At 41.7% G+C, this 16,668-nt stretch overlaps 1 pseudogene across 1 annotated transcript; it reads left to right on the top strand.

The window, feature by feature from the left end:
- Window positions 1-202: 202 nt before the first annotated feature.
- Window positions 203-15,579, top strand: LOC148026722 (uridine 5'-monophosphate synthase-like; annotated as a pseudogene). The gene is made up of 4 exons (XR_015692758.1): window positions 203-353; window positions 13,660-14,484; window positions 15,006-15,120; window positions 15,197-15,579. The product of XR_015692758.1 is annotated as a uridine 5'-monophosphate synthase-like (transcript).
- Window positions 15,580-16,668: the final 1,089 nt, after the last annotated feature.

Raw genomic sequence — 16,668 nt, 5'->3', positions numbered from 1 at the left:
CTCTCCCCCCCAACCGATGCATGGTGGGGAGAGGGAGTGTGAGAGGACCGTGAGAGGTGGAGAGCATGGGGGAGGGAAGAGGCATGTAGCTAGCCACGTGGGTGGCTATCCCCCCCCCCTTCACAACCTATATGACCGCCCCCCCCCCCCCCCCCCCCTTGAAGCTTGAGAAAGAGAGAAGAGGGAGCTTCCCTGCTGCCCTATGGATCACGTTGCCGCCACGCCACGCTGCAACACCGCCAGGCCACGCTGCCAGGCTGCCTCGCCTCCACCTGCTTCATCATCATCATCATCACCATCCTCGTCATCATCGTTATCATCCTCTCCCAATCATCCTCAACTTCTCTCTCCACGTAATCTCCTTACAAAAGCTTGGAAGCTTCTTTGGAAGCTTCATTTAAAGGCCTCCTTAAGCCTTATTCACCCGTGCTCTCGGGTTTTTCAAAAACCGCGACTGTAAGGCCCATTCCTGTGCAGAAGAAGAGAACCTCGGGTAGAAAGAACTTCGTAACGCGTAAGAGACCCAAGAGGAAGTTGCTGAACTAGGATTCGATTCGTCAATGGCTCCCAAGAAAATGGCGAGAGGTGCACATGCGGGAGCTTCCACCCCGAGTACACGTGTGGACAACACCCCAAACCTCAGTACCCAAGTTCTTAAAAATTAATTTTGCATGAAAGGATTCATTAGGCATGTTTAATTTTCATAGGGAAGTTATAAATGCATTTATTCATTTGATTTACAAGATTTAGCTGCATGTCGTGCATTTGAAATTGTTTACACTTCCATGGTCAAGTTGCAATCTTCTTGAATGTATAATGCATAACTTGGAAGATGATATCGTGCTAAGAAGGATAGAGCTTATTTCGCATGATGCACTTATGAAGTAAATTCATGGTCGTGGCTCATATAGAGGATAATCTTAGACGCCCATTGAATGTTGTCCAAATCGTTGCAATGCATGGAAAGGAATTATGAACTTGCTATTGCATGTGAGGATGGTTACATTTTAGGTTCGGTCAAGTGCTAAAGGACGGGTTAAATCATTAATGGTCTCATGGCATTCACTCATGCATGGAGTTCTTTTATGGAAGTTTGTATTTAGGAAAGGATGCATTTTCATATTAAAGCTTGAACTCACTGCATTAAACGAAGGGTTTATAGGCATAGTTCTTGATGTAAGTCAACGTAGGGTTTATACAAGTTAGCCCTGAGTTGTCAATCATTATAGTTTAGGCAAGGAAAAGTAACGATCATTGTAGAACTTATAGCTGCATAGAAGGAAAAAGTCTATGAATCGCATATTTGCATGGAATGTTATATCTTGCAATTATTTACATCTTTTAGGAAAAGTATTTGCATCTCTAAGGAAATTTCACCTCTTGTCGCAAGAAAATTAGATCAATTAGGTAAATCGCTTGTAATGGGGTAACTCAAATGATGATCACCTCAATGTGCTAGGTAGAGCTAAACCACGATAAAATTATGCCAGCTAGTATCGCACTTGGGATGTCTAGTCAAGACTTTCGATCCCAAAGATCCTACCCACATTCACAGAATGTTAGGGTTAGCTGAACGCCTATGCAAGAACAATATAGGGTCGTCACCCTAAGAATCAATTAGCCAAATACTAGACCTCCATATGGATTTAGGAACCCTAGGGCCAAGACTTTTTCAGCCTAGTAGGGTTAGGGTTGGGTTTGGTCAAGAGGACTCCCAAACTCTACATCTTGACCAAAGTATTCTTGACCAAGGAATACTGTGTGATGGGAGAAATAATTTCACAAGTTATGATACCGGGCTGGAAAGGAGAATGTAGCTGTCGATGCACTCAGCCCTGCAAGGCATTTCTAAATTCTCTGATTTTGCAAGATCCATCAATAGCGAGATCTCTAGCCACAAAGGTATCCATGCCAAACAATCCAATTCTTAAGCTAGCTAGAGAAGAGGCATGCCATGGCCCAACCTATCAGAAAATGCTAAGGGAGATCCCCATCAAAGATTAAGTCCCAAAGCTACAAACAAATTATCAAGAATTCTCTATCAATAGTAGACTTGTCTACTATAGGACAAGATTAAGGATTCCAACGAGCCAATCACTCAAGCAAAAGATACTTTGGGAAGCCCATGAATCCCCTTTTTTAGGACATCTTGGCTATGCCAAGACCCTCAACGCAGTCAGAAAGAGCTATTATTGGGAGAGACTCAAAGGTGACGTTCTCAAATATGTCACAGAATGTTTGTCTTGTCAACGCATTAAGGTTGAACATGTCAAAATTCCAGGGAAATTGCAACCACTTGACATTCCCCAAATGAAATGGGTTCGAACTCATTAGTATGGATTTTGTCGTTGGCTTGCCCCAAGTTCAGGGAGGATATAACTCCATTATGGTCATGGTAGATATGATTACCAAGGTTGCACATCTTATCCCTGTTAAGACAAACTATAAAGCCTCAGACATTGCAAGGTTATTTATCAAGGAGATATTCAAACTGCATGGGTTACCCAGAAGAATCATTAACGATCGTGACTCTCTCTTCACATCACATTTCTGGAGGGCTATCTTCGAGACCATTGGGACTCAACTCTATTTTAGTACCGCTTACCATCCCCAAATGGATGGGCAAACAGAATGAGTTAACCAAGTCATTGAAAATATGCTTAGGGCATACTGCTGTCGTGAACCCAAAAAGCGGATCCATTGGTTGAGTTTTCCTACAATGCTTCCTACCAACAAAGCATACAGATGACCCCTTTTCAAGCATTGTATGGACATGATTGTCGTACCCCTCTGAACTTCTCGGATCCAACCTTGAGGGTTGAAGCTTCAAAGCAGATGCTAGAAGACATGGATGACCAAATCAAGTCAATAAGACAGGACATCCAAGCCGCCAGGGACATATAGAAGGCTTACGTGGACCTAAGACGTCAAGACACATCCTTCGTTGAAGGTGATATGGTCTTCATTCGTGTACGTCCAAAGAAGAGTTCTCTATCCTTGGGGAAATGTAAAAAGCTAAGTCCAAGGTATTGTGGACCTTACAAGATTCTTAAGTGCCTAGGGCCTAATGCTTATAGATTACAACTCCCCGAAAACCTTAAAGTTCATAATGTATTTCATATCAGTCTACTGAAAAAGTATGTACCTAACCCTATTCATGTGCTTGATGATCAACAAGTTGTAATGTCTAGCCAAGGAGTCCTTGAGCTATGCCCTGATACGATCTTAGATCTTAGGGAGAGGAATTTGAGATCTAGAACCTTGAGAGAGTACCTCGTCGAGTGGAAAGATTACCCCGAAGAGGATGCCACTTGGATGGATGAAAACACTCTCAACCAACAATACCCCTAGATCTTCCGAGATGAGGACATCTCGATTCCTCTAAGGGGGAGAGAATGTAATATTTCCACAATGAAATATTAATCTGCCATAGACCCTGTACACCCCGCACAAAAAGCAGTTTAAAATAATCTCCCCACGAGAAAAGACCTTTGGCTAAGTGCTTACTCCACGTGCACTAGCAAAACCCCAGCTCTGTGATGTGCATAAGAGACCGTGGCTTAAGGACCGCAAGTTCACGTGGGAACACCTTTCACAGGGGAAAAAAAAAGGGATAATGATTAAATTTTGGCAATTTTTTTTTAATAACCCTCTTCCCCCAGCCCCGATGCATGGCGGGGAGAGGGAATGTGAGAAGACCTTGAGAGGTGGAGAGCATGGGGGAGGGAAGAGATATGTAGCTAGCCACGTGGGTGGCTTCCCCCCCCCCCCCCCCCCCCCTTCACAACCTATATGACCCCCCCCCTTCCCCCCTGAAGCTTGAGGAAGAGAGAAGAGGGAGTTGCCGTGCTGCCCTCTGGATCGTGCTGCCGCCACGCCATGCTGCCACGCCACACCGCCAGGCTGCCTCGCCTCCACCTACTTCATCATCATCATCATCATCATCATCACCATCCTCATCATCATCGTTATCATCCTCTCCCAATCTTCCTCATCTTCTCTCTCCACGTAATATCCTAACAAAAGCTTGGAAGCTTCCATTAAAGGCCTCCTTAAGCCTTATTCACACGTGCTCTCGGGTTTTTCAAAAACTGCGACCGACTGTAAGGCCCATTCCTGCGTAGAAGAAGAGAACCTCGGGTAGAAAGAACTTCGTAACGCGTAAGAGACCCAAGAGGAAGTTGCTGAACGGGGATTGGATTCGTCAATGGCTCCCAAGAAAATGGCGAGAGGCGCACATGGGGAGCTTCCACCCTGAGTACACGTGTGGACAACACCCCGAACCTCAGTGCCCAGGTTCTTAAAAATTAATTTCACATAAAAGGATGCATTAGGCATGTTTAATTTTCGTAGGGAAGTCATAAATGCATTTATTCATTCTACTTACAAGATTAAGCTGCAAGTCGTGCATTTGACATTGTTTGCACTTCCATGGTCAAGTTGCAATCTTCTTGAATGTATAATGCATAACTTGGAAGATGATATCGTGCTAAGAAGGATAGAGATTATGTTGCATAATGCACTTATGAAGTAAATTCATGGTCGTGGTTCATATAGAGGATAATCTTAGGCACCCATTGAATGATGTCCAAATTGTCGCAATGCATGGAGAGGAATTATGAACTTGCAAATTGCATGCGAGGATGGTTACATTTTAGGTCGGTTAAGTGCTAAAGGACAGGTTAAATCATTAATGGTCTCATGGCATTCGCTCACACATGGAGTTCTTTTATCAAAGTTTGTATTTAGGAAAGGATGCATTTTCATATTAAAGCTTGAATTTAATTCATTAATAAATGAAGGGTTTATAGGCATAGTTCTTGATGTAAGTCAACGTAGGGTTTATACAAGTTAGCCCTTAGTTGTCAATCATTATAGTTGAGGCAAGGAAACGTAACGATAATTGTAGAACTTATAGCTACATAGAAGGAAAAAGTCTATGAATCGCATACTTGCATGGAATGTTATATCTTGCAATTATTTGCATCTTTTAGGAAAAGTATTTGCATCTCTAAGGAAAGTTCACCTCTTGTCACAAGACAATTAGATCAATTAGGTAAATCGCTTGTAATGGTGTAACTCAAATGATGATCACCTCAATGCGCTAGGTAGAGCTAAGCCGCGAGAAAATTCTACCTAGTATTGCACTTGGGATGTCGAGTCAAGACTTTTGATCCCAAACATCCTACCCACATTCACAAAATGTTAGGGTTAGCTGAACGCCTTTGCAAGAACGATTTAGGGTCCTCACCCTAAGGATCAATTAGCCAAATACTAGACCTCCGTATGGATTTAGGAACCCTAGGGCCAAGACGTTATCGGCCTAGTAGGGTTAGGGTGGGTTGGGTCAAGAGGACTCCCAAACCATACATCTTGACCAAAGTATTCTTGACCAAGGAATACCGTGTGATGGAAGAAATAATCCCACAAGTTAGGTGCGACACTTGTCTAGTGCAACAAGTTGCAACGTTGCATGGTTTTGTGTTAAATCACAAAATAGTATTGCCACTCCTTAGAACAAGGTTGGCAAGTTCTATGTACAAGTCTAATTTTCTAAAGAATGAATAGTCATCTTGCTACATCACCCTTCCTTGGGGCTGATTTGCCAAGTTAGGGAAAATTATGAATTGCCTAGCAATCAATTGACAAATCAAGTGAGGACAACAGGGTTGTCCAGGATGTGTTGACCTTAATTTAAGGAAACGTAAGGTGGAAACAGTTTGAGTTAACTGGGTATAAACCCTAACCCAAGGATAAAAGGGCAAACAAGCAACTTAGCTTACGAAACACTTGGGATCTTGCCAAGTCGCAATTGATCCCGGATCGAATGCTGGATGTATTCGGAGAAAAGGATTCACACCTTAGCAGTTGGTTGTACAAACGACCGCTGGAATGTTCTTGATTGTATACTTAGGAGCACTATTTTACTTCTTTGCTCAAGGAACTAAAGCTGGAAAATAACTAATGATTCAGGTTGAAAGCCTGGAGGGAGAGGCATCATCAGTTATCCCCGACTGTCTGCCTAACCCTAGCCAAGGGAGTTGTTAGCTGCACCAGGTACATGGACTAAACAGGCCGTGAGAGATCTCTCCGTGGGTTCTACTTGGAGCAGGAGGACGCTTGGGTGCCACGGGGGCTCTGGCCGTAAATCCCTTGCCTCTGGACCCTGCACAAGAGGTTGATGTGACTCGAGATGGGATCTCAAGGCCCACATACTAGTCTAGGGGCGAAAGCTTGGAATAGTGATCCCTCAGGATTGCTGGAATTGCCTTCGGGTGGATTATGGATTAGCCTTTGGGCGGATTATGGAATAGCCTTCGGGCTCGATTATATGATGTATTCCAAAGACTGATAAATAAGATCAATTTTCGAAAAGGAACTTGCTTGACATTGTTTTTCTATGTCAGTGCTTAAGTAATGTGAAGGCTAATTAAGGAAGCTATTTTTGCTTGTCAAACTAAATGTGGTAGGTAATTAGACAACTAAAGAAACCCGAGGAAAGTGAGGTGGATGTGACCATGGGTTTGTCCTATAGAAGGTGGGTCTGTTGAGATGACAAGCTCAACACATGCGGACATTGATGATGGACCACCTGGTTAGATGGGTCCACACGTCTACACTTAGCACGCACCTCGGTGGTCATTATGACTCTCACATGGCCACTGACTCACTACTTATTATATTCAGGTTGTTACACCTATTTATAGCTGGCATAGTTATAGCGCCAGTCGACTAGTGTAGTCGGTTATGCATTGTTTGACTTAGTAGGCTAGTTTCCTTTATGTTATAGCAGTTATTTTGGGCATTTAAGGCCGTTTCAGGCCCCATTTTAGAGCCGCAAGGTTGCGGAAAATAGTTTCAGGGTACACTGTGATTTCGGTTGTTTTGACCGAAAGTGGGTGCGGAGGTTACAGATTGCGAGTCTATAATTCTTGGGGTGTTTGCAGGAAGCAAACATAAGGTTTATCTGTAAATAGGTTGTAGATTGCATGTATTGTTGAGCAGACAGTGAAAAAGGTTGCCTGTAAGAAAACATAAGGTTTATCTGTAAATAGGTTGCAGATTGCATGTATTGTTGAGCAGACAATGAAAAAGGTTGCTTGGTGCATTACTGTACACTACAAGTCAAGGGTTGCAGAAGATTTGCTTGCTGTTTGGCATTAGTTTTGTGATAATGGCAGAGAACAGTGGAAGTCCCATCATTGAGAAGCTCGATAAGAACAACTACCCTTCATGGAAGTTCTGTGTTACAAACTTCCTTATTGGAAAAGGCCTCTATTTTGTTTCAGGTGAAGAAAAGGAGTCGAAGGTGAGTGATCCTCCAACTGTAGAAGAGACGAAGGCACGGAAGGAATGGAACGCAAAAGATAAAAAGGTCATGTATTGGCTGTCTCCAGTAATTGACAATAATATGCTGGGACATATTAGAAATGCAGAGAATTCATATGTAGCTTGGACCATACTTGAAAGTATGTTTTCCGTAAATACAAAGGCACGAAAGATTCAACTCAAGCAAGTATTGAATACATTGAAGAAAGGGAAGATGTCTATCAATGAGTATGCACTGAAGGTAAGGAGCATTGTAGATGCATTGGCAGCCATTGATGCAATGCCCGATGATGATGATTTGATGTTGTCTACCTTGGGTGGACTTAACAATGAAAAGGCTTGGAAGTCTTTTGTAACTTCCATATATGTCAGAAAGCCATTTCCAGATTTCAATGAGTTGGTCTCCCTTATGATCACTGAAGAGATCAACATGCAAAGTGAGACATTTGAAAGAAGTGGTGAATAGGTCCAAGCTTTCTACTCCAGTTCAGGAAGGGGATGTGGTAGGTTCTCTTCAAGAGGCCGTGGTACAGGACGTGGTAGTGACAACCAGCAAAACAGATTGAATCAGCAATTTGGCGATATGCAGGTTTCAGAAGGTCGTGGTAACTTTAGAGGCAGGGGGAGCTTTAGAGAAAGAGGTGGATGGTAGAATAGAGGTTCTAACAACTCTGGTATTATGTGTCACTACTGTGGAAAAACAAGTCATATTGTAGCCCAATGTTATGCTAAGAAAGATGATATTTGCAGTGGTAAGTTGCAACAAGAAAACTATGCATCGTCTTCACAACAGAATGAAGACAAAAATGAACGTCTGTTTGTTATGCAACATATGCTGAATGCTGTTACAGGAAAGGGAACACATGATGATGTTTGGTATGTTGATTCAGGTGCATCCAATCATATGACCAGCCGTGCAGAATGGTTTGGAGAGATGCAGAATTTGCAAAATGTAGGTTGTGTGCAGACGGGTGATAACTCATGCCACCCAGTTTCACACATTGAAAAAGTTTCCTTTTCCTTGCATGATGGTAAGACAAAGAGTCTTTTAGATGTATTACATATGCCATCTATTACAAAGAACTTGGTGTCAGTCAGTTAGATGGTAGAGCAAGGGCTGCAAGTCAGATTTAATGCAAAGGGCTGCTTTGTAGAAGACTTCAATGACAAGTGCAGGTTAGTTGCAAAGGGAAGTGGAGTTGAGCATATGTTTACTTTGGATGCTTGAATTCCTACTATGAATGCTGCTATGTATGCTAAATGAAAAGGTGTTGTTGCAGATATTGAAATTTGGCACAAACGCATTGGACATGCAAATGTACAAAGGCTGAAATTAATGCAATCCAAAGGGTTGGTTACAGGTTTGCCTACATTTAGAGTTGCAGAATTTCATAAGGTATGCGAAGCATGCCAGTTTGGTAAGCAGGCAAGACAGCCCTTTTCACATGACAGAGATGTAAGCAGAAATATCCTTGATGTTGTGCATACAAACATTTGGGGCCCTACACAAAATGTATCTCTTGGAGGCAGTTCATACTTTGTCACATTCATTGATGATTGTTCTAGAAAGCTATGGGTATATTTTATGAAGGAGAAGAGTGAAGCATTTGAGCACTTTAGAACTTTCAAGGCTGCAATTGAAAGAGAAATAGGCTTGAAAGTAAACTGCTTGAGGTTAGATGGAGGGGGAGAGTACCTCTCGAATGAGTTTAGTGATTTTCTGAGGTCTCATGAGATAAAGAGATAGTTCACATGCAGATATACCCCACAAAAAAATGGGGTTGCAGAAAGGAAAAATAGGCATATTGCAGAAGTTGCGCGAGCCTTGATGGCATAAAAGAATATGCCTAAGCATTTTTGGTCTGAGGCTGTTCATATTGATGTTTATATTATGAACAGAACTCCCACAAGCTGTAGTTCATGGTATGACCCCCGAAGAATATTTTACAGGTAAGAAGCCTGATGTCTCACACTTGAAAGTGTTTGGCTACATTGCGTATGTTCATGTGCCAGATGAGTTGTAGAAGAAACTAGATCCAAAGGTTGAAAAGTGTGTCTTTATTGGATACTCTTTAGAGCAAAGAGGGTATCACTGTTATAACCCTATCACATGTAAGTTCAGAGTGAGCAGGGATGTCACCTTTGATGAAATGAGCAGTTGGTATGCATCTAGTGGTGATGCATTGGATGATGATGATGATCATGACACTCATGTGTAGGCTGAAAAGCAAGAATCACGGACTCTTAGTGGACCAGAGACATCATCTGGTAGTCCTTGGTCTGGGAGACTAAGGAGTACCTCTACATCTTCAGGTGCATCTAGCAACACTACAGGTAAAGACAGAGGAAAGAATAAAGTGTCAGATGGCATTGATGCAGTTCTTGATGGAGACTCCAGTGGCTCAGAGAGCTTGGATGATGAGCTTGGCATTCCTTGAGTGAGGACTCCAAGTGTGTAGAGAGCAAGTGTTAATGCAAAGACTCCATTGAGTGATCCAGTGGTACGCAGGTCTAGCAAGGTGAGATACCCTGTTGAAAGATTTGGTTTTGAAGGTTATGCAGCTCACCATTATGCTTATATGGTGAAACTAGTTGAGGATGTTGAGCCCACATGTTTTCAAGAGGCTGTTGGTCATGCTCATTGGGATGCAGCAGTGGATGAAGAGATGGCCGCATTAGAGGCCAATAAGACTTGGGATCTAGTATCATTGCCAAAGGGAAAGAAAGCTATTGGATGTAAGTGGGTTTATAAGATTAAGCACAATGTAGATGGTTCTATTAGTAGGTACAAAGCTAGGCTGGTTGCAAAAGGCTATGCCTAGACATATGGCATAGATTATGATGAAACCTTCAGTCCAGTTGCTAGGATGGCAACTGTCAGATGTGTGATTGCTTTGGCAGCAACCAAAAGTTGGAGGTTGTAGAAAATGGATGTGAAGAATGCCTTCTTGCACGATGATTTGCAGGAAGAAGTGTATATGGATCAGCCAGCAGGTTATGAAGATTTAGAGCATCCCACGTATGTGTGTAGGTTGAAGAATGCACTCTATGGGCTCAAGCAAGCACCTAGAGCATGGTCTGACAAGATCAGAGAGTATCTTGTCAATATTAGCTTTTATGTTTCTGATGCTGATCACTCACTTTATGTGAGAAAGGGAGATGCAGGTTTGGTCATCGTAGCCATCTATGTGGATGACTTGATTATTACAGGTGATAATGATAGTGGGATTGCTGAAGTCAATGACTTTTTGAAGAAGAAGTTTGAGATGAAGGATTTAGGTGAGCTAAGGTACTTCCTTGGCATTGAGGTGATCAGATGTGATGATGGTATATGGCTATCCCAAAGACAGTATGGCTTGGATATGTTGTCCAAGTATGGTATGACAACATGCAAACCACTTTCAGTCCCGTTGGAGCAGAATGTAAAGTTGAGTGCTGATGTTGGGGATGAGATAGAAGACCCTACTATGTTCAGGAGGATAGTGGGGAGTTTGATTTACATGACCATTACAAGGCCAGACTTGAGCTACGCTGTTGGTTTTGTGAGTCAATTTATGCAAGTACCTAGAAAGCCACATTTGGATGCAGTCAGACGCATTCATCTACAACTTCTCCTAAAGATACTATGTAAGGATCTCCCAACTCAATATCCAAATCAAACACAACATCAAAAGGAGTCAACTCTCGACTCATAACACCATAAGAACCAACAATATCTACAAATGGGGTCGTTCCAGGACACCCAGCCACATCACTCAACTCATCAACAATACAAGACTCCATCAAGTCTTTCACAAACAAAGAGTGGTAAACACCTTCCATAGTATCCTTACAAGAAACCTCATAAGAAACTGAAGAAACTTTCACCTCTACATCATCACAAACAACATCTTCACAATGCAACAACTTTGGATCAATAACCTCAACAAAAGAATCCTTGCTACCAAATCCCCAACTACCTCCTCACAAATACCTTTCAACTCTATTTTCTTGATTTTAAACCACTCTTCCCTCAAATTCTCAATTCTTTTCAAAGCCTTACTCAAATTCTCTCTTACATCCTCATCAACGCCACTCTCAAGATCCTCAAAACCCCAATCAAAATCATCACAAACAACATCAAAACCTTTAGGAGAACTTAAAGAAACTAAAAGACCTCAGATGAAGTTTTCTCTTTGTCATTGTTGCCTAAATCAACCAAAAAATTATCTACACAACTATCAAGGAGTAAGAGATTAGGTCTACTCAAAACCACATCATCAACACCACAAACAAAAGCCTCTCCAAGGCTACTCAAAGCATCACCAACCAACTCACAAGACTCAACTGAGTCAACAAGACCAACATCAAAATCACAACATGAGTCAAAACATAAAACCTCCATACTCTCTTGATCAACAAAATCACAACAAATCTCAACAAATTCATTAGGAAATAAATTCGAATTCTCAACTTCATCTTGAAAACTTTTAGTTTTTAAGCCCTCCCCCTCATGGTCTTCTAATAAACTCAAAAATTCATCTTCTATTCTCTCTTTAGATTTCAAGCAATCGGATCCATCTATACTATCACCAAGGAAAACAAGCTCACTCTCTAAATTGTCTTTACTCTCTGCTCGGGGGGGTCACCTTATAGAACATGTAATATACCACGTGAGTTCAAAAGAAAGGGTATTTTTATTATGTTGACTTACAGTTTTCCAAAAACAGAAGGGGTTTATAAATGCACCTCATGTAAAATTTACATTAGGGGTCTTTTTATTAAAAAAAATTCAGAAGCATACTTTTTTAGGGAGACGGGGGGGGGGGGGGGGGGAGGGGGTGTGTGGGGTGGTAAGGGGATGAGTGGGGGGAAGATGGGGGGAGGGGAATCAATACTTAAAGGCATATATATTCTCACGAGACAAATATTTACAACTAGCATGTGGGAGGGGGGGGGGTGGATTCTATCATAGCTTTTCATCAATGTGAATTTACCTTGTGTTCACATTAAAATCTAGAAAACTTCCAAGTTTGAGGATTATAGGCAACATAGGTGCTTTTGTTGGGTGAGGCAAAGCATTCATAGTTGTTCCCTCTCCTTGCAATTTTATTGGCATTGCCCTTTAGGGCATATGCTAGTAAAATGGTGCGTGGCAAGGTAGTGCATGGCTCCAAAAAATTAGACACACTTTATTCAAGTTAAGTGGCTCACTATCTTGAGTAAAGTGGCCCACTTTATGAGTTATGAGTTGTGGATATTGGAATAAAAGAGTCCTTAAAATTAGGCATTGGCTACATCAAGGCATATTAGAAGTGTTGGGGGAGGGCAATCAAGAGGTTTCTCAACTCACTCAACCTTGTAAACTACCATGGATAGTGGTCGAAATAGAAGTGGTACAATAATGTAGTAGTAAATCGCATCTTAGTATGGATAGCACCCCCCCTCTTTGCATAGAAGGCAAGAAGATCAGCCAATCATTGTCTTCCACTCATGTTAAGAAGCCACATTTGTAGAATCTAGGCTCAAGGATTATGGCTTTTGTAATGAAGATGTCATTGTGCATGATTTTCTTGGTTCTCTTATTGATGCTAAGGAAGATAATGCAGCTACTAAGTTGGATTTTCATCACTTTAGACATCGGTATATTTCCTATATCTTGTAGTGGAGCATATAACCTAAAGATAGGATCAAATTCATAATCTTCTTCTTCGTAGTCATCATCTTCCCCTAAGCGTGCTTTCTCTAGAACATTCCAAATTGACAAGTAGGAAAAGGAGACAAATACAATACAACTCAACTTTATCCATTGGGCCTGGTTTAGAAACAAAGCAATTAATGGTTTTTGTGAATTTTTTCTCAGTGGAAATTCTTGAATCCCTGCTCAAAACAAATGCTAGGGCTTCCATATGGGAGAAGAAGTAAACAAAAAACTATAGCTTGAGGAGTGTTCACCAAAAATCCAAGATTTAATGTAAAGTGAATTGAAAAAATTTCAAAAATACCCTCAATTTTTAAAGAAGAAGGTTTTAAACCTTGAACCCTTGAAAATTTTTAGTTATAAAAATGAAAAAATACATGTAATTTGATTCAAGACCCCTTCCAAAGTTATAAGTTAAAGGTTTTTGTATTTGCTACCAAAAGTATTTTTCATGAACACTGAGACCGGGATATTTTGCTACTTGTGACATTTCATAAATAGAACCAACAATCATTCTTTCATAATTTAAATAATTCTGCTAGTTAAGATGTGGTTGCATTAATGTTGTGTGTTACAAATAACGTAACCTTAGAGCTACAAGGGTATACTCAAAGTATCGAAATCTACTTGTTTGACATCAGTTTGTTGAGCTAACACAGAGAGAGAGAGAGGGCGAGCGAGCCACCATGGACATCTCTCCGAGCTCGACAAGCTTGTGCTAGCTCTTCATGAGGCTGAGGCAATCAAATTCAGGAGCTTCAAGCTCAAGAGCGACATCACCTCCCCCAGATACATCAACCTCCGTTTCATCGTCTTCTTCCCTGACGTGCTTGTGCAGGTTGCACAGGCCATCTGGTGCACCGTTTCCTCCCTCTACTTCGACGTCATCTGTGGCGTCCCCTACACCGCACTCCCCATTGCCACCGCCATCTCCCTCGCTCGGGCCGTTCCCATTGTCTTGCACCAGAAGGAGGTCAAGGACTACGTCACATGCAAGTCCATCGAGGGCGTCTTTTGCCCTGGCCAGTCCTGGCTAGTCCTTGAGGACCTCGTCACCAGCGGCGCCTTTGTCCTCGAGACTGTCGCTCCGCTCACTAATGTCTCACCGATGCTATTGTGCTGATCAACAAACAGTAGGGGGGCCGTGCAACCCTGAACCAGAATGGCGTGAAGCTTCATACTGCGCTCGAGCTGATTCAGATGGTGGAGGTGCTCGTGTAGCATAGGAAGCTAAACGAAGATGTGGCTGCCTCTATGCAGCAGTTTTTGGCAGAGAATCAGACTTCCTTGCGAGGTCCAGCACAAAGGCAGGTTCCCCATCCTCCTAAGAGCAGGATGTCTTACCGCCAACGTGCTCTTCTTGCACAGAACGCAACAGCAAAGAGACGTTTTGAGCTCATGGAGAGGAAGAAGAGCAACTTGTCATTGGTTGCAAATGTGACACAACAGAAGAGTTGTTGGTTATATCTGAAAAGGTATGTATAAGCTTTTTTCATCAAGATGAGGATGGTAACTTCTTGTCTTCTGTCTGATGCTATGGCCTATTTATGTGCCCCTTTCCACTCACTTAGTATTGTTGTATTCGATTACATCCACTTGGAGAGAGGGAGACTGAATGCACTGCTGGTCATCACACATGTTGGTATTTCTGTAGCACTGTACTGTACATCTGATGCTTTCATTTATGGATCCTATTGCCCATTCATCATTCGCTATTGAGTTCTTGTTCTTCACTATTTTCACGATTTGTCTTTTATCACTTCTGTTCATTTGTGCATTCTCACATAGTATAAAAAATGACTGTTTTGGCTGCTGTATTTACATTGATTACATGTCTGCAGTCTTTGCATTTGCTGCTTCCCAACCTGCTTCATGTTGGGTGACCTATTTACCTGCTAATCTGAGCTGATGTAACCTACATTTTCTACTGTGCAGCTTCTTCTACAGCTGGATGACATCATTCTTGAATCATGAAACCTGTTTTCTATTGTTATAGATGGCTGCACCTTGTGTTTTTGCTGCTACACCTGTTGTGGAGAGCTGGGACTGCTTTGCAAAGGCTGATTACATTGTTGCCTGTGGTTGTGATCCCTTACTACTCCACTGTTTGGGTTGGTATCTGTGCTTTTTTGATTGTTTGTGTGAGATTGAACTGCGAGCTAATTGTTGAATTCTTGTGTTGTTCAGGATGATTGACCTGAAGTGCCCCATGTTTCTCTCTCTATTCTCTATTCAGTTAGAACAATAGTGAGATTTGATGGTATAACTTAACCAATAACACAAGCAATCGATCAATGTGAGCTTTTCTGTCCTTTACATTGATTTCAAGTTACATAATTGGAAAACACAACAGTTCAAGGAAAAACAAAATGTATGCCTTTTAATTGTTCCTTGGAACTTAAATATACTAACACTTCAAGTCCAGAGACCTTCTTGATGCAATAATTTGCTCCACATTAGTACAATCATCTAGACAAAGAGGAGCATTTCTTCAAGGAGCTGTCTGATTGGACCTGTGTGTGGTACAATTGAAGCCATCTTTACATGTTTCGGTTGTATATACTTATCTGGTGGATGCTGTCATGTGGAGGTTATGTGAGTTTACTATTGTAAAGGCCTTGGTTAGGAACATCACCACAATATTCGATCAAGGCAGTTGCAGTACGAGTTATGAGAGACTGAGGTATTCACCATCACTTGCCAAATATGTGATTAGTAGGCCCACCTCTTAACTAAGGGCAACAAAAGACCACAGCTAGGCTGGGCGCAGACAGTTGTCAGTGCATTAGTTAGTCAAGTGCATCTATGTCTAGTAGGTGCATTTTTTGCATCTAGAAAAGATGAGGTTGTCTAATAGGCTAGATGCAAAAAATGCACCTACTATAGTGGTTGCACTTATTGCATCTATGTCTAGTAGGCTGCTCACTGGAGTGGTTGCTAAAGCTGCCATTGGACAGACTCCAGAGTTAAAATATTATGTCAAAGGGATATTGGAGAATGTCAAATTCTTCATAGTGCTATTTGGTATTATAGAACACCAAGAAATCATAGGTTCAAAGGGGTGTTGAAGGGGGAGTCTCAAAGTATTGTGATCATCCATCATTCTTATGTGGATTATTGAACTTGTTTTCCTCTTTGTGGTGTCGTGGGCTTGAGATGTGAACATTGCTTGACCTATTTCAGCTTGTGCAAGGCTAGGATTTTGGTGCAATCTAGACAAACTTGTACTTAGAACCATCTCCTTAACTTGGATCACAATTCAATTGTTATGTTTGGGGTCTTTTAGATGCTAAATATTTTACTTGCAAAGTCTATTTGGATTCTTGAGTAGAAAGTTCAAAAGATTATCAATCTTGTTGTGAGAAGGGTCACTTCTAAGGAAATGCTAGGGCAATAGAGAAGGCACAATTTTTACAAGGCATATGGCAATACAATCTAATTGAATGCTCAATGAGAGAAGAGTGTATCAAAATGAAGTATGTACAAGGAGGCCTTTGATCTTCATGTCTGGAGGGCTAGGATTGGAGGTGAGTTGATGGAGTTAGAGATGTTGGAAATAGCTCCAAGAGGATGTTGCATTGAGACGAATCCCAAATGTAGTAGCAATAGTTAGACAATGATGATGGGGCAACTTGCACAGGCTAGAAATGGTGACATTT

Source organism: Lygodium microphyllum, chromosome 13, assembly GCF_053477565.2.
Source record: "Lygodium microphyllum isolate KBCC chromosome 13, Lygodium_microphyllum_v1.1.10, whole genome shotgun sequence".
Lineage (NCBI taxonomy): Eukaryota > Viridiplantae > Streptophyta > Polypodiopsida > Schizaeales > Lygodiaceae > Lygodium > Lygodium microphyllum.
This window is presented reverse-complemented; position numbering and strand designations above follow the sequence as displayed.